Below are 18811 nucleotides of genomic sequence, written 5' to 3' on the forward strand. Positions count from 1 at the left end.
CCCTGCCCTGAACCGATTGTTGGGAAGGGCCAGTAAGTAAGAATTTCACCGTAGTCTACACTTGTTGTTTACGAAGCATGTGACCTTTGGGCTAAACTTAGATTTGATTTTGATGATTTGATTTAGCCTGGGCCCAGATCTATATGTGATCTGTAGGCCTATAGTGGTTTAAACTTCGACAATGGTTGTCATACCATGTGTGGATATAACTGAATAGAATGGTTTGTACTTGTCGTGGACAAACGCCACCACTCGTTAAGAGGGCGCAACAGCATCTCTACTTCCTAAGGAGGCTTAAGAAATTCAGCATGCCACCTGGGTCCTCTCCAAATACTACCACTGCACCTTCGAGAGTGTCCTGACCAAATGCATCACAGCCTGGTACGGGAATTGCTCCGTCCACGATTGCAAGGCCCTCCAGCGGGTGGTGAAGACGTCCCAGTATGCCACTGGGACAATGCTCCCACCCATCCGGGACATTACTCAAAACGGTGACAGAGGAAAACACACAGCATCAAGGACCTCACACCACAGCCACAAGCTTTAGTCTCCTCTGATTCTCCTCATCTTAGCACACACCCACACAATGCATTCGGAAAGTATTCTGACCCCTTGACTTTTTCCACATTGTTACGTTACAGCGTTGATCTAAAATTGATTTAATTTTTAAAAAGATTTGTCAAATCTACACACAATACCCCATAATGACAAAGTGAAAACAGGTTTAGAAATTTTTGCAAATGTATTACAAATAAAATCAGATACCTTATTTAAATAAGTATTCAGACCCTTTGCCATGAGACTCAAAATTAAGCTCAGATGCATCCTCTTTCCATTGATCATCCTTGAGATGTTTCTACAACTTGTTGGAGTACACCAGTGGTAAATTGAATTGATTGGACATGATTTGGAAAGTCACACACACCTGTCTATATAAAAAGGTCCCCCAGTTGACAGTGCATGTCAGAGCAAAAACCAAGCCAAGATGTCAAAGGAAATGTCCATAGAGCTCAGAGACAGGATTAGGTGAGGCACAAACTGAGCAATTGGGGGAGAAGGGCCTTGGTCAGGGAAGAGACCAAGAAGCTGATGGTCACTGACATCGCTCCAGAGTTCTTCTGTGGAGATAAAAGAGACTTCCAGAAGGACAACCATCTCTGCAGCACTCCAGGAATCAGGTCCTTATGGTAGAGTGGCCAAATGGAAACCACTCTTCAGTAAAAGGCACATGACAGCCTGCTTAGAGTTTGCCAAAAGGCACCTAAAGAACTCAGACCATGAGAAACAAGATTCTCTGTGGGGATGTTTTTCAGAGGCAGGGACTGGAAGACTAGTCTGGATCGACACAGATGAACGAAGCAAAGTACAGATAGATCCTTGATGTCCTGAGCGCTCTGGATCAGGTTATCAGACAAGGTTATCCTCCAATAGGACAAAGACCTTAAGCACACAGCCAAGACAAGACAGGAGTGGCTTCAGGACAAGTCTCTGAATGTCCTTGAGCGGCCCAGCCAGAGCCCGGACTTGAACCCAATCGAACATATCTGGAAATACCTGAAAATAGCTGGGCAGCGACGCACTCCATCCAACTTTGTTTTACCCCTTTTTCATGGTATCTAATTGGTAGTTAGTCTCATCGATGAAACTCCCATACAGACTCGGGAGAGGCGAAAGTTGAGATCCGTGCGTCCTCTGAAACACGACCGAACCAAGCCGCACTGCTCCTTGACACATCGCCCACTTAACCCGGAAGCCAGCCACACCAATGTGTCGGAGGAAACACCGAACACCTGGTCGATGGGATAAGGACATCCCTGCCGGCCAAACCATACCTAAATCCGGACGACGCTGGGCCAATTGTGCGCTGCCCTATGGGACTCCCGGTCATGGCCAGCTGCAACAGAGCCTGGACTCAAACCCAGAATCTCTAGTGGCACGGCAATCACTGTGATGCAGTGCCTTAGACCACTGTGCCACCTGGGAGGCCGACCCCATCCAACCTGAGAGCTTGAGGGTCTGCAGAGTAGAATTGGAGAAACTCCCCATATCAAATGGTATCTGTCACACGTACAACAGTACAACCTTACAGCAAAATACTTACTTACAAGCCTTTAACCAACAATGCAGTTAAGAAAAATAAGTGTTAAGAAAGCATTTACCAAATACAGGTGTGCCATGCTTGTAGTGTCATACCCAAGATGAGGCTGTAATCGTTACCAAAGGTGCTTCAACAAAGTACTGAGTAAAGGGTCTGAATACTTATGTAAATGTGATTAGTTCTTTTTGTTTTTTTGCTTTGTCATCATGGGGTATTGTGTGTAGATTGATGAGAAAAAGACTAATGTAACAAAATGTAGTCTGAATACTTCCAAATTCATGACACGGGAACTTCTGCTACCATACTCTTGTAATACTGCTCAGTTTATACACTGCCCCCCATCCCCAATACACATGTAAATATTGTACCTTCCTGTACTATACTTATGCTAAAATGTTTATTCTATTCTGAGACATTTACTTAATGTTCAAATTCTTATATTTTTCAAATCCACATGAAGTGAAGAGGCTAGGGGGAAAAAGCCAGGGCTTGGTTTGCGATTGGTTGATCGTCTAATCAGTGTAGCACTTGGCCCTGAAACCCAGGTTGCCAGCCTGCTAGTTTAGAGGCTAATGAAGCCAAAGCATATTGAGGGGAGGGGAAGGGTAACATTGGAGCTAGCTTCTGGAGGGGATACCAAATAACCCATGACAACTATCTGAAAAAGCCCAAAGTGACAATGCCTGCTCAATGGAATACACCAAGGCAGAGCTAAAAAATATCTACAGGCTGACTGGAGCCTATATGGATGAAAATAAGCGGTTTCACTTAGCATCCATTGCATTGTTCCCGTCATATAAATCATAGATTACAGAAAATAGGCTAAATCAATTCCAGGCCATCAGCTGCCAAGGGTAAATCCATTTTAATCACTTTTTGACAGCACCCCTTTTGATTTGAACAAAACCTTCCATACATATAAAGTGCTCAGAACATGTTTTTTTTTCCTGAATGTCAAAACATTCAAGAGATAAAGGTGCTCAAAGTTGACTTATTTCTCATACCCCACCATACACTCATAGAAGAAACCAAAAATGGTTCTCCTTGGAACCAAAAACAGTACTCCTATGGGGACAGCCGATAGTTTACGCTTAGCAGACCTGAAATTTGCTCAGTGGCACAAAAAATTTGAGGGAACATTGCACATGACCATTAAGTTTACATTTGATGGTGGATGGACCAGCGGGTCATCATTGTGGTAGTAATTATAAAAAAATGTAAATTAATAAAAGGTTCAAATGTTAAATTGCCGTCGTCTGAAGTAGGGCTGTTAGGGTGACCACCATTAACCCACCACACCAGCAGTCACTAGTCTTGACCGCAGTCATATTACATATGACCATTGCAGCTGGTCATTAGTAGCCTACCAAACTTGCTAATGGCAATTCACTAATGGCTTGCTACTCAGCTCTATTGTCCCTCTAATAATCCATTCATCAAATCGACAGTGCTCTCGGGAAGTATTCAGACCCCTTAATTTTTCCACATTGTTACGTTAAAGCCTTATTCTAAAATTGATTAAAAATAAATACATCTGCACAGAACACCCCATGACAAAGCAAAAAAAAAAAAAAGTATTGCTAATTTATATATTTTTGAAATCTGAAATATCACATTTACATAAGTATTCAGACCCTTTACTCAGTACTTTGTTGAAGCACCTTTGGCAGCAATTAGACTTGAGTCTTCCTGGGTATTATACTACAAGCTTGGCAGAACTGTATTTGGAGAGTTTCTCCCATTCTTCTCTGCAGATCCTCTCAAGCTCTGTCAGGTTGGATGGGGAGTGTTGTTGCACAGCTATTTTCAGGTCTCTCTGAGATGTTCAATCAAGTTCAAGTCCGGGCTCTGCCTGGGCCACTCAAGGACATTCAGAGACTCGTCCTGAAGCCACTCCTGTGTCTTGGTTGTTCTTAGGGTCGTTGTCCTGTTGGAAGGTGAACCTTTGCTCCAGTCTGAGGTCCTGAGTAGGTTTTCAAGGATCTCTGTACTTTGCTCCATTTATCTTTGTGTCGATCCTGACTAGTCTCCAAGTCCCTGCCACTTAAAAACATCCCCACAGCATGATGCTGCCCCCACCATGCTTCATCGTAGGGATGGTGCCCGGTTTCCTCCAGACATAATGCTTGGCATTCAGGCCAAAGAGTTCAATCTTGGTTTCATCAGACTAGAGAAACTTGTTTCTCATGGTCTGAGAGTCTTTTGGCAAACTCCAAGCGGGCTGTCATGTGCATTTTACCTTGGAGTGGATTCCGTCTGGACACTACCATAAAAGGCCTGATTAGTGGAGTGCTGCAGAGATGGTTGTCCTTCTGAAAGGTTCTCCCATCGCCACAGAGGAACTCTGGAGTTCTGTCAGTGTGACCATCGGCTTCTTAGTCTCCTCCCTGACCAAGACCCTTCTCCCCCGATAGCTCAGTTTGGCCGGGCGGCCAGCTCTAGGAAGAGTATTGGTGGTTCCAAACTTCATCCACTTAAGAATGACAGAGGTGACTGTGTTCTTGTGGATCTTCAATGCTGCAGTCATTTTTTGGAACACTTCCCCAGATCTGTGCCTCAACACTATCCTGACTCGTGGCTCTACGGACAATTCCTTCGACCTCATGGCTTGGTTTTTGCTCTGACATGCACTGTCAACTGTGGGACCTTATATAGACAGATGGGTGCCTTTCCATATCATGTTCAGTCAATTGAATTTACCAAAAGGTGTTCTCAAAGTTGTAGAAACAGCTCAAGGATGATCAATGAAAACAGGATACACCTAAGCTCAATTTCAAGTCAAGCTTGTAGCGTCATACACAAGAAGAATCAAGGCTGTAATCACTGACAAAGGTGCTTCAACAAAGTACTGCGTAAATAAATGGTCTGAATACTTATGTAACCGTGATCAGTTTGTTTTTTTAATACATTTGCAATGTCTAAACCTGTTTTTGCTTTACATTTACATTTAAGTCATTTAGCAGACGCTCTTATCCAGAGCGACTTTATTATGGGGGTGTGTAGATTGAGGGGAAAAAACGATTTAATAAATTTTAGAATAAGGCTGTAACGTAACAATGTGTAAAAAGTCAAGGGGTCTCAATACTTGAGGGTACTGTACATCAGATTTCCTCTGCCACTGCATATAATTGGAAACTGATGGGCTGATTTAGCAGCACAAGAATGTAAACCCTCTAAATGTAGCCTAACAAATCCTGAATCCCCCAAAAATCTAAATGGTATGCGCTTAATACAGTGGAGTTAGTGTAAAAACAATATACAGAACATACAAAATAATTGTTTACACCTTCCTAAAGATCAAGGCATTTAAATGCACGTAAGGGATGCTTTTTTCTTCTTCGTTTTGATAAAATTGGAGGTAGGCTATTTTATGTACATAAAATAAAACACATTGGCTGCATCCTTGCAGCAGAGATAGTGCCCCTGACGCAGTCTGTGGTTGTTGGGCATTCAGGGTTGTGTCACTGAGACCATTCTAGTCTCTGTAGTCAAACCGCAGACTTTTAGTGTTATGATACCAGTGCCACAACCCCCCGGAGCTCCTGTGCGAGAGAGGGCAGCTGAAGAGACTGCCTTTCATGGTTCACTGGTTTCTAAAGAGGCTTGCGAAACCACGGAGCTAGCTTGTGGCCTTTCGCCCCCATCTACATTAGCAAGTATATTACCCTTCACAATAGCCTCCATTGCTAGTTAAATATTCTGCATACTCATCCACAGTGAATATCACCATAGCTGAATGAGCGGCGTTGAGGGCTGAAGGAGAGGTCTTGGGATAAAAACATTCAGAGCGAGATAAAGATTGAAGTCCCATGTGGCCTTTTGCTCTAACGCCTCGCCGTACTCTCTTGTTTGCACTGGCAGTCATATAAAGTCAGTTTCCCCAACGTGTTTATCTGACTGTTGGTACAGCAGTAGCATGCTCTTTGTTTTTAAAACCTTGTACGGTCTAAGCCTGGCATTGCTACTGGACTCCAAGGGCAAAGACAAGAGGAGTAATATAAATAAAAAAGACAGAGGGGATCAGGCTTCTGTCCGGGAGAGGGATTATTCCATTCCTGCTATTTCTTCCACTCACTAATAACCAATAAATTGAGATTGTATTAAAAAATAAATAATAATAATTAAAAAAATAAAGCAATACGAGTAGCCTAATCCTTCTCCAAATGTTCTCCCTGTACCTAGAGAGCTAGTGAGTTAAAACACAGGCAAAACAATACTACCAACCTTCTGTGTCACTTTCCTCTATGACAATCGACATAGAGGATACTGTGTAAGACCCATAATCTGTTTTCTCCATTTTGTCTTTACCAGTAAGGTTTTCGAAACAGCATTTTTTTTTATTGTTCCAAGTCCACAACAATGCTTAAACCACATCAGGAGACCAAATTTGGGGTCTGGGAAAACCTAAGACATTTAGATTTTTGGTTGTTGTTTACTTTAATTCAACTGTGCACCAGCCAGAGACCGTTTGGTTAGCAATATTCCTGGAGTGCTCATGTGACTGCAGATTTGACAAAAAAGACTGGATTCATGAAAATAATCATGATATAAATTCTGCCAGGTAGGCATAGGTTACTATGTATACTGAACAACAAAAAAATACAAACACTACATGTAAAGTGTTGGTCCCATGTTTCATGAGCTGAAATAACATGTTCCAGAAATGTTCCATAGACACAAAGCATATTTCTCACAAATGTTGTGCAGAAATGTGTTTACATCCCTGTCAGTGAGCATTTATCCTTTGCCAAGATAATCCATCCACCTGACAGGTGTGGCATATCATGAAGCTGATTAAACAGCATGATCATTACACAGGTGCACCTCTAGCTGGAGACAATAAAAAGGCTACTTACTCTAAGATGTGCAGTTGTGTCACACAACACAATGCCACAGATGTTTCAAGTTTTGTGGGAGCATGCAATTGGCATGCTGACTGCAGGAATGTCCACCAGAACTGTTGCCAGAGAATTTAATGTTAATTTCTCTACTATAAAAGCCGCCTCCAAAGTCATTTTAGAGAATTTGGCAGTCTGTCCAACCGGTTTCACAACTGCAGACGAAGTGTAAGCATGCCAGCCCAGGACCTCCGCTTCCGGCTTCTTCACTTGCGGAATTATCGGACACCAGCCACCAGGACGGCTGATGAAACTGAGGAGTATTTCTGTCTGTAATTAAGCCCTTTTGTGGATAAAAACGAATTCTGATTGTCTGGGCCTGGCTCCCAAGTGGGTGGGCCTATGCCCTCCCAGGCCCACACATGGCTGCACCCCTGCCCAGTCATGTGAAATCCATAGATTAAGGCCTAATGAATTCATTTCAATTGATTGATTTCCTTATATGAACTGTAATTTAATAATTGAGAACCTTTCCATCTTCCAGAAGATGGCTGTCATTACATTAGCATCATCGCTATCGGCTACACAAAGTGGTAGACGAACGCGCACACACGGGGGTATTCCTGTGCCCTTACCTTTTCAGAAAGTAGAAGGAAAATACGAATCACGGATTTGTTCATGTTTTATGATAATCTTTGGCAAATTAATGGATTTTCTAATCAGTTTAATACATTTAGTTGACTTCATACTAAGTTCAATATATTTCTGAATATTGTTGAATTCTGTGATTCTGTGATGTCTGAATTCCGTGATTCCGTCCACAATGCAGATTTTTTTAGAGCCTGTCGTGCCAAATACTGTCACCTTGCAAAAAAAAAAAAAAAAGGTGTCCCCTCCCACTGCGTCACAATGGGATTGGATGAGTTCTAGCTTCCGTTGCTACTACAGCTGTTGCTAGAACTTGCAAAATTCTGACTAGCCTAAGTAATGAACCAAAGCATCCATTGCTATGCTGGTTGCTTAGCTCTATTATTACATCTTCGCGGTCACGAAAGACTTGGGTAGTTCTAGTTCACATCATATGCGCTCAGTCTGCGCGAAAATATTACCTCAGAATCGCTCTCCAAGGACGGTGTTTGACTGACTACCCAGTGCTCCAGAAGAACGAAAAGACTGGAAGAAAAACACTTCTTTACCATATAGTTGTCTTTATATAAGAAAATATTGTTATACATGAAATAAGATGTTTTTAGATTAACATTGCTTTCTACTGTACTTAACCTCAGGCTGCCTAGTCAGCTAGCTCGCTAGCCAGACAGTTTTATTTACCCTGAATTTCTAGCGTTGCCTATGTAAAAAAAAAAAAAAAAACAAATCAGTTAAATTCTTATTTACAGTGACGGCCTACCCCAACCAAACCTGGACGACGCTGGGCCAATTATGCACCGCGCAATGAGACTCCCAATCACAACCGGATACGGGTAAGAATGAAGTAATCTTCTCTAACACTTTAATATGTTAGGGGTGGACCTCATCGGACCCTTCACAATATTCAGGAATGGCAACAGCTGGCATCTGATGGCGACCGATCACGTTGCCAAGTGGGTGGAGGCAATGCTCATTAAGGTCAGTAAAGGAAGAGAACTCCAATTTCCCTTCTGTAACCCATTAAAAAGGGCTGTTGGAACTAATATTCCTAATATTAAGCACATTACTTCTATTTAAAACATGGCTGGCATGAAAATGACCCACGAGAAAAGAATTCTTCATTCGCCATTTATGTATTTTTCCCGTTGCCCCTGTTGAGACAGGCGCATAATAATGGTCTATTTAAAACAAATAACTAAATTCTCACAGATATTATTTAGTATATGTAAAGACCAGATGAAATCAGGAACAGTGTGATGGGTGGCAATATTAGCCTATCACTTGTGAATGATACCTAGCTTAAGGCAAACAGCGCATGCTTTTTTGTGCAACTTTCTCAAATTATAGTCGCACACCTCATGTAGCCTAGCCTATAGGTTTTGATAAGGTTTGTATCACAACTAAAGTGTCCGAATAACTTCTAAAATTAAGCACATTAATCCGCTTTACAACCGGTGTAGAGCCTAACTGGCATACATACGCAGCGCTTGAGTTTCAAGTTTGGGGAAGATAATATTTCACCATAAAAATGCACCTTCATAATAAAAGCATTACATACAAATCGCATGTGTGGTCACTTTTGAGAATGGTGTTTTCCTGCTAATGGACATTCGTGCTTATAGCCTACTACAGTGTGCGCATTGCTGTGCTTATAATGTGAAGACATAGCCTAATAGTTTCATCAACATTTTAAGCTAAACGTTCTCATGTGTTGTGTCAGGCTCATTGCTTAAAGTTTATGCTAGTGGTTTTATTAATTTAGGATCTCTCACATCTCACAACTATCCCAGACTGTTTGGAATAGTTATTTCTCGCATAGAATAGGTCAACTTTTGTACTATGCAGGATAGTAGATTGACATAGGCTAGTGCTTTTGCTGTTCGTTAGGCCTACTCATCTTGTTGGAATAATGTAAAGCTCGCCGCCATTGGACTCTGGAGCAGTGGAAATGCGTTCTCTGGAGTGAGGAATCACGCTTCACCATCTGGCAGTCTGACAGACTAATCTGTGTTTGGCCAATGCCATGAAAACGTTACCTGCGCCAATGCATAGCACCAACTGTAAAGTTTGGTGGAGGAATAATGGTCTGGGGCTGTTTTCATGGTTTAGGCTAGGCCCCGTAGTTCCAGTTAAGGGAAATCTTAATGCCACAGCATACAATGACATTCTAGATGGTTCTGTTTCTAACTTTGTGACAACAGTTTGGGGAGGGCCCTTTCCTGTTTCAGCATGACAATGCCCCCCATGCACAAAGTGAGGACCATATAGAAATGGTTGGTTGAGATCTGTATGAAAGAAATTGACTGGCCTGCACAAAGCCCTGACCTAAACCCCAAGTCCCTACAGGAATGTTCCAACATCTAGTGGAAAGCCTTCCCAGGAGAGTGGAGGCTGTTATAGCAGCAACAGGAGGACCAACTCAACACTAACCTCTCTTGGGTAGGGGGCAGTATTTTCACATCCGGATGAAAAGGTGCCCAAAGTAAACTGCCTGTTACTCAGGCCCAGAAGCTAGGATATGCATATGGTAGATTTGGATATAAAACACTAAAGTTTCTAAAACTTAAAATAATGTATGTGATAACAGAACTGATATGGCAGGGAAAACCCTGAGGACAAAACATCCCAGTTTGTTTATTTTTAGAATAAAAAAAATTCCTCCTACCACTATTTAATGGCTGTCACTATTATAAGCACATGAATGAGAGCGCGTTCTTTGGTATTTTTCTCCGGTAAAGACTAACAATTCTCCGCCTTAAATGTGATCGTTTATTTACGTATTAGGGTACCTAAGGTTTGATTATAAACGTTGTTTGACTTGTTTGGAAAAGTTTTAGTAACGTTTGGGATTCATTTTGTATGCATTCCGATGGAGGGAAACTGGGTGGGTTATTGACTGAAGCGCGCCAGCTAAACCGAGTTATGGATATAAAAGGACAATTTCGAACAAAAGGACCATTTGTGATGTAACTGGGACCTTTGAGTGACAACAGAAGATGATCAAAGGTAAGGCATTTTTTACATCGCCATTTCTGACTTGTCGCACCTGCCTGGTTGAAATATGTTTTTCATGGTCTTGTATGCGGGTGCTGTCTTCAGGTAATTGCATGGTTTGCTTTCGACGTAAAGCCTTTTTGAAATCTGACACAGCGGCTGGATTAAGAAGAAGTTAAGCTCTATTTAGATGTATTACTGCTGATTTTATGAAAGTTAAATATTGATAATTCTGCCCATTAGAAGTTAATACCCATGATTTTGGAATGAGATGTTCGCAGAGCAGGTGTCCACTAATCCATTCTCTCACAGGTAGCGTGTGTCAGACTAACAGGGACAGGTAAGTCCAGGCACTGGACACTGTTGAGGTTCTCGTCACTAGTATCCAACAGGGGTGGGTAAGGCCAGCTACCTCCGTCACACTTCTGGTTAGACAATCTTACAAATGATCATGTGCAAGCTCATTTACAGGTGTAGCATCCAGGAGTGGAAGGCCTCCTCATGGTGGGTGCCATCACCATGCTGTCAGCAGTACCCACACTGGCACAGGGGTTTCTTCACATGGTTAGCCTTGAGATTGACTACTGGGTCACGTTAAGTAACCTCCACTGCCAGGTAGGTACTGTTAAGGTGTATGACTCTGAGGTCATAACGCCACCCCAGAGTTTCTCACAACTCACCTCATCTTTTCCAGGTACTGTCCCTTAACTCAGTCATCAACCCCACTGACATAAAAAAAAATTAGACAGGTATCCTTTATTTTCTGTCTGCCTTTAACATTATTGCATGTCTAATCAAACATTTAACTTAAATAATTCAATAACTGTATATTTACAAGATTTAATTGCTTGTCTTTTGCCTACCCTGTTCCCTTTAACATTACTCCAACCCACTTCTCTATTCCACCATAATTCTGTATTTTAGTCTGATTGCCATGCGAGTACAAAAACAAAAAAATAAATGAATAAATAAATTGACACACCTGTACCAAAAAAATACATAAAAGTTTAATAAAGGAATCTTAAATATTGCAAGGTGTCACATGGTGTTAATTGTTGTAAATGTATCCCTTGAACATATGTTTGTTTCAAATGATTAATTGTTGTATACTAGGAACTAAAATAGATACATCTTTAGCTTTTAAAATACCCAAAAGAGCATTTAATATCATACAACAGAATCTGTATGAAGTTTGTTCTGAATTCAGGTGAAACAAAATGCATGGCATTTTCAAATGCCAGGCCGGTTACTAGTCATGTCATTGCTACATTGGATGGACATGTAGAGCAAGGAAGCTCAAGCTGAGAAAAGTTTTTTTTATTGCCAGCATAAGGCTCGTTTTTCACTGGAGGCCAGGAAGGAGCGGGTACAATGTACATTACTGGCAGTTTTAGATTTGTGATGTTTTATGCACACAACCCTGAGAGCACTTGATTCAGTATATCATGAGGCCCTCATGTTCATTACCAATCAAAAACATCTCACTCATCATTGATCTCAACAGCGCCGTTGCCTGGTTGTCATTGACCTTGCATAGGCTTAAAACACTGGTATACACTGATTTGTAAGGCCACACTGGGTAAACTGCTACTTTATCTGCTATTTTTTAATCAAGTCAGTAAATAAATATAAATTACAGTCCCATTCTCATTTGCTTTGAACAGTACCAAAAATTAGAACAGGTCATTGTAGAAATAGTTTTAATTACTCAGCTCTGTAGTCCAGGAATTCTCTCCTGAATATTTTAAAATGTGATGATCTAGTCACATTGGTGGAGTTTGACATTTGTGGGTTTTTAGTTTTTTTTCTAAGTAATATGTAATTGTTGTACTGTATGCATTTCTATAGTTTTGTTTAATGTTGTGTTGGTGTACATAAATTGTTGTCTGAAACATTGTTCCCTCCTGCTGCTATTGGACCAGGTCTCTCGTGGAAAAGTAAATGTTCTCAATGACAACCTTTAAAAAAAAAATTAAAAAAAAAGTTACATTTTTTAAAATATTTTATACACATTAAAAGAGATGCAGAGCCTTCTGAAAATATTCAGACCCCTTGACTTTCCCCACTGTTATTTTACAGCCTTATTCTAAAACGGGTAAAAAAAAATTAAACTCCAATCTACACACAATACCCCAAAGAAAAAGAAAACTTATTTACAAATATTCAGAACCTTTGCTATGAGACTCAATGGATTTTATTTATTTAATTAGGCAAGTCAGTTAAGAACAAATTCTTAGTTTCAATGACGGTCTACCCTGGCCAAACTAACGACGCTGGGCCAATTGTGCGTCGCCCTATAGGACTCACAATCACGGCCGGTTGTGAAACAACCTGGAATCGAACCAGGGTCTGTACTGATGCCTCTAGCACGGAGGTGCAGTGCCACAGACCGCTGCGCCATTCAGCATCCTGTTTTCATTAATAATCCTTGATGTTTCTACAACCTGATTGGACATGATTTGGAAAGGCACACATACACGCCTGTCTAAATAAGGTCCCACAGTTGACAGTGTATGTCAGACAAAAAAAACAAGCCATGAGGTTGAAGGAATTGTCCGTAGAGCTCCTAGAAAGGATTGTGTCGAAGGGTACAAAAAAATATATTAAAAATCTGCAGGGCCATACTGAGCAATCGGGGAAGAAGGGCCTAGGTCAGGAAGGTGACCAAGAATCCGATGGTCACTGACAGAGCTCTAGAGTTTCTCTGTGGAAATGGGAGAAACTTCTAGAAGGACGACCATCTCTGCAGCACTCCACCAAGCGGGCCTTTATGGTAGAGTGGCCAGACAGAATCCACCTCTCAGTAAAAGGCACATGACAGCCCACTTGAAGTTTGCCAAAAGGCACCAAGACTCTCAGACCATGAGAAACAAGATTCTCTGGTCTGATGAAACCAAGGTTGAACTCATTGGCCAGAATGCCAAGAAACACCATCCCTATGGTGAAGTATGGTGGTAGCAGCATGTTGTAGTGATGTTTTTTTTTTAGTGGTAGGGACTGGGAGACAAGTCAGGATTGAGGCAAAGATGAACAGAGCAAAGTACAGAGATCCTTGATGAAAACCTGCTCAGGACCTCAGACTGGAGCGAAGGTTCACCTTCCAATAGGACAACGACCCTAAGCACACAGCCAAGACAATACAGGAGTGGCTTCAGGGCAAGTCTCTGAATGTCTTTGAGGGACCCAGCCAGAGCCCGGAATTGAACCGGAGCGAACGTCTCTGGAGAGACCTGAACATAGCTGTGCAGCAACACTCCCCATCCAACCTGACAGAGCTTGAGGATCTGCAGAGGAGAAATGGGAGAAACTCCCCAAATACAGATGTGCCAAGCTTGTAGTGTCATACCCAAGGAGACACGATACTGTAGTCACTGCCAACGGTGCTTCAGCAAAGTACTGAGTAAAGGGTCTGAATGCTTATGCAAATGTGATATTTCAGTTTATTTGTAATACAATTGCAATTTTTTAATTTAACCGTTTTCCCTTTGTCATTATGGGGTATTGTTTATAGATTGATGGGGGGGGGGTGATTTAATACATTTTAGAATAAGGCTGTAACGTAACAAAATCGGGAAAAAAGTCAAGGGGTTTGAATACTTTCCGAAGGAACCGTAAAGAGAACAATACTTGTGCCCCGTCCATTCCATGCCAGCGAGACAAGCCATTGTAGGAATTATATACATTTGCATATGAATGGAGTGGAAATTAGCTGACTTTGTGATCTGTAAGGTATGTAAACTTGTCAAGCAGATTACACATTTTCTTTGCTATTTCTTAAACTAGCAATGTTTAAGACATCGATTTAATGTTGTTGAAATGTTAACAAGGTACCCAAAAGTAGTTTGAAGTAATGTTGTCATCTTATTAGCTTAACAAAACTTTTTTAAAAAGCTAAATTGTCGCAAAAATCAGATTTCTTTGCATAGCGGGGATGAAAAGAATGTCATTTAGGTCATCACACGTTGATATAGCAACGGACGCTAATAGTTTATCGAATTCCATTGTAACACTTTTTGGCAGGGACACACCATTTGTCATGACAGGCCCTACAACTGCAAGTGTATTAGTATAACAAACTGAAAAAAACTGCACATGAATTGCCTGCCTGCGTTTCATCCGAGGTCCTACAGAAGTTCAACCAGCCCAGCTCTGTCAGAGACCAAAATCTATCCAACACAGAGCCAAGACGAGCCTCTGTCTCAGAGATCATATAGTAGATTTAAACTAGGCATTCCCAACACTAAGAATTCCCTGATGGTGATGTATGTTTATCACTGCAGAGAGGCAGACACACTTCATGATGCACTTACTGGATTAACCTGAAAAGATTCCAACATATACCCACACACACCCTTACTTTTCTGCCACCACAGCCCTACCCCTTCATAAAGGCTAGTTATTGTAAATATCTAGTGCCAATCCTGCCCCTATATTAAACTGAGGTGAGAAGCCCCTGTTAAATGAGCACAGCTCTGAGACAAATGCATTGTCTCACCTCATCGACTCCAGATCCCCCTGCCTCTTCTGAGATGACTGCTATAAAAGCCCTTAATCCAAGGCTTGATTCACATTACATGCTAGCTTTACCAATGTAATGTTGACCATGGGAGTGTCCCACTCTACCGTATCCTACCTTAACACCCCACCATATCGTACCTTAATAAACACCTGAGAAGTGGGCTTTTAGTCATTGAGAACAATTGCCTTTTACAATACTGACCTGGTTACATCCACCTCAGAATGTATAGGAGACTAGCAACACACTATATGTTGCTAATATAGTGCATTTGTGTTTGATGAACAGCTAGGTCTGTTTCTGAGTAGATTGCGAGTTGAAGAGTAAGAAATAAAATACTGATGTTTGTTTTTCAACACGCATGCAGTTCAGTACTGGTGTGTTACTTCTATAGTACATGGGTTATAATAAAGTTTAGTTGCAGGTGTCAGTATGTTAATGTATACCACATTAACAGCCACACGTTGTGTGTGCTTTTTTTTCAGTCAGTTTCATAAACAATGGTTGTCCAAAATGCTGCTTGGCATCTTAAGAGTTCTTGTAACATGCGTTTAATGGTCCATGCACATTTGGGCTAATGAATTAGGCTACTGCTGGCAGTGTGCTGTGAAGAGATTGTGCAGGGATTACTTCTGTGATGCATCAATATCCATCTCTAATATGTACAGAGAGACTAATATACACCAACTGTATAATGTAAATGAGGATTCACAGCCTTGTTTAGCCTACATAGTGGACGAGCCTGGTGATGGGTTTTGTATCTATTCAATATCTCAGACAGTATTGTTATACATGACCTTGCTACATAGCAAACATAATGCTGCTAGTGACAGCAACTAAGAGACCAGCCTGACCTCAAAGACTAGACGTAACATAGTAAATGTAAATCTGACTTTCAAATTCGTATATGTTAAGTTTGTTATGGTTAAACAAGACAGAAGGTTACTTAAGCCAAAAACAAAAGGAGGTAGTTTAGTTGGGGAGGATGCAAATCAAAGGTTATTTGTTCACATCATTCAACTGTATCATTTTAGTTAATTAGCAACTACTTATTTTTAGCTACTTTGCAACTACTTAACTACCATGTTGGCTAACCCTTCCCCTAACCCAAATCTTAACCCCAAACTGAGGTAATGTTAGCCACCTAGCTAACATTTGCCATACCAAATTGCAATTTATCATATGAAATGGATGATGGACACCTGCAAATGAACACATACCATATCATACTAAATGGGAAACAGATGTACTTTTACTATGTCTACCCCCAGGGTGAACAGGAGAGGATGTGCACAAGAACGTTTGGAGAAAATAACCCCATCCTTTTTATTGGGGAAATGGAAGATGAGCCCGTGACCTGACTTGTGCTTTTGGACGTTAACAAGGCCGCACTCCATCTTAACTCCTCCTCCACATTTACTGGATTGGTTGAACAGTGTAGAAGAGAACCTCCCTGGACATTCATTTGTTATTATATCATCAGGACCTGAAAGAAAGAACCGCGCTGCTCAGGCGCATCTTTTACGCCTGCTAATTTAGGTTAGGCAAGAATAAACCATAAAGATAACTATACTCGTTCTAGCTGTAGCCATTCTCAGAACCAGAATCTAGGGTTCAGAACCTTATCTACCACTTCAACATGGACCTAGCTTGGGCTTTCTATTATTCCGACAATAGCTAGTAGTTAAATTGTAAAAAAAAAAAAAAAAAAAACACATCCAGCCCATGCCCCAGCCCACAACAATGTCACACGGACCCCAGTTATAAACCCTAGCTGGAAGTTCTCAAGCAGAGGGTCATGCCTAGAAGGGATCGCACAACATGAGAGCCGCAGCGCCCATTTGCTTAGATTATTTAGCTCAGCAAGGGGTGGCACAGATTAACCTTCACACACATTCAGGGAAAGCACGGGACATTCTCATAATGAGACAGGTCCTGCGTAAAGCGTAGCCTAAACTCAGCCTGACACGGACCACATAAAAAAATGCATAAAGTAGGCCTATAGTCTTTCGTGCCCTGACACGCAGTTTATCCTTACCTCCCTAGTCGCAGTTGAGCTTCAGCACCGGCGTTCGTCCTAGTTTCACTGCCTATGCGACGTTTATCTTTGAATGATGTTTTAATCCAACAAAGACTGTTGCATTTTACGGCTAAATGTATTATGTTGCCTCTTGCTTTAGCCCTTCTGTTGCCTGTCAGGTGTCAGCTGTTTGCGGGCTACTGTCTCTTCGTTGACAATTGTGAGCGGAGTGGTCGGGAGTTTTGGCAGATGCCACAGAACGCGTCTTTATCCGATCCCTACTCAGCGTCGGTTGGTTAGATTCGAGCGAATGCCTGGTGGGACAGACACACCGTGTGGCTACTTTACTCCCCGATACCGCTCCTCCCCTTTTGCTTTGGCTTTCTACAGAGCCCTACAGCGCCTCTCACTTGTCTTTGTATAGAACTACATAAACTTACATCTTGGAAAGACTGCATCTTGGTAGCTTTATTTGCTGCGGTGTTCACTAAAAAGCAGAAACATTCGTTGCGGAGAGCTGTGGAGTCGACCAAAAGCCCACCTGAGGTCAGGTGTCCAAACGGCGGGGAAAATGTCATCTTTCCTAATCATGTGTACATGGCAGATTATTTTGTGTCAATTAAATGGACCTTCTCCCAACATTTGAACATAATCCTACTAAGAATAATGCATTTCAATAATTCATTTCTAAATGAATACAAATATATTTGTGATATTTTGGGCATGAAAAATACAAGAGGCCTAGGTTATATCATTCCTCTCAAATTTGATTTGGGAAAATTAAGAAATCCCCTCGAGCCGCAATCAATAATGGAAGGAAATAACAGTCTCTCACAATAACGAAAACAAAGCCCTGCAATACATTTCAGAATAATTTTTTATATTTCTAGTTTTCCAGCTCTAGACCAGCAATATATGTATATTTATGCGCCAGAAATATATGGATATGTATGCGCAGTGGCGTGTGTTCGGTTCGCCACAGGGCCCCAGTTGCGCTACACTGCATTCCGTTGGGCTTCAACTGACCTGAACGTGTTTCTACAGCTGACCCACAACAGCGTCCAGAGGCCTCAGCAGGTAGCTACTACAGCATGCAATAAAGTTTTTTTGTGTCGACTCAGGCACAAAAAGAGTGCTACATTTCTCAAGCTTCTGCAAGAGTTGCAAACACAGTATATTTCTGAAAAAAATTACAATAATTTGTTATAGATGTTATCACATTTTTAAATTATTTAGATGATTTGTAGTATATTTTTTATGTCACCTTTTATTTATTCTGAAAATACCATGGTGTAAATTGTATATTTGGAAGTGCAATCTCTTTGAAAAATAATATTAATGAAAACATCAATGTTACAATTTGTGAGTGCTCTGTGCACACTAGAATAAAGCACCAGGAACATTTTTCTTTATAGTAAAAATGTTGGCCTGTGGCAATTATTTTCAAGTCATAATCTAATTTTACGATTTAGTACTAAGGTACATTTAATTGACAGTAGAATAAAACGGATATACTGAAATAAAGTAGGCCTATCAATTGTTAATAGCCAAAAAGAGGACACACTCAGAAATACTGTAACCAGATAAAACTGCTGACCCTGTGCACCCTATGAAGTGAACAGAATCTCAAGGCGATAAACAGAAGTAATTGGGCCCAGGGGGGAGGGAAGGGAAGTAACCCACCGCCTCATCTATAA

The 18811-nt window shown here is 41.3% G+C and overlaps 1 protein-coding gene across 1 annotated transcript in view; it reads right to left on the reverse strand.

The window, feature by feature from the left end:
• LOC118387061 (kelch-like protein 29) overlaps window positions 1–17394 on the reverse strand; it is a 435230-nt gene extending 417836 nt beyond the window's left edge. Inside the window, exon 1 of the mRNA XM_052523942.1 lies at window positions 17133–17394. The gene's annotated coding sequence lies outside the window, so the exon portion shown is untranslated. The remainder of the gene's footprint in view (window positions 1–17132) is intronic.
• Window positions 17395–18811: the final 1417 nt, after the last annotated feature.

The sequence above is a fragment of the Oncorhynchus keta genome, chromosome 8 (genome assembly GCF_023373465.1).
Source record: "Oncorhynchus keta strain PuntledgeMale-10-30-2019 chromosome 8, Oket_V2, whole genome shotgun sequence".
In the NCBI taxonomy this organism is placed as follows: domain Eukaryota; kingdom Metazoa; phylum Chordata; class Actinopteri; order Salmoniformes; family Salmonidae; genus Oncorhynchus; species Oncorhynchus keta.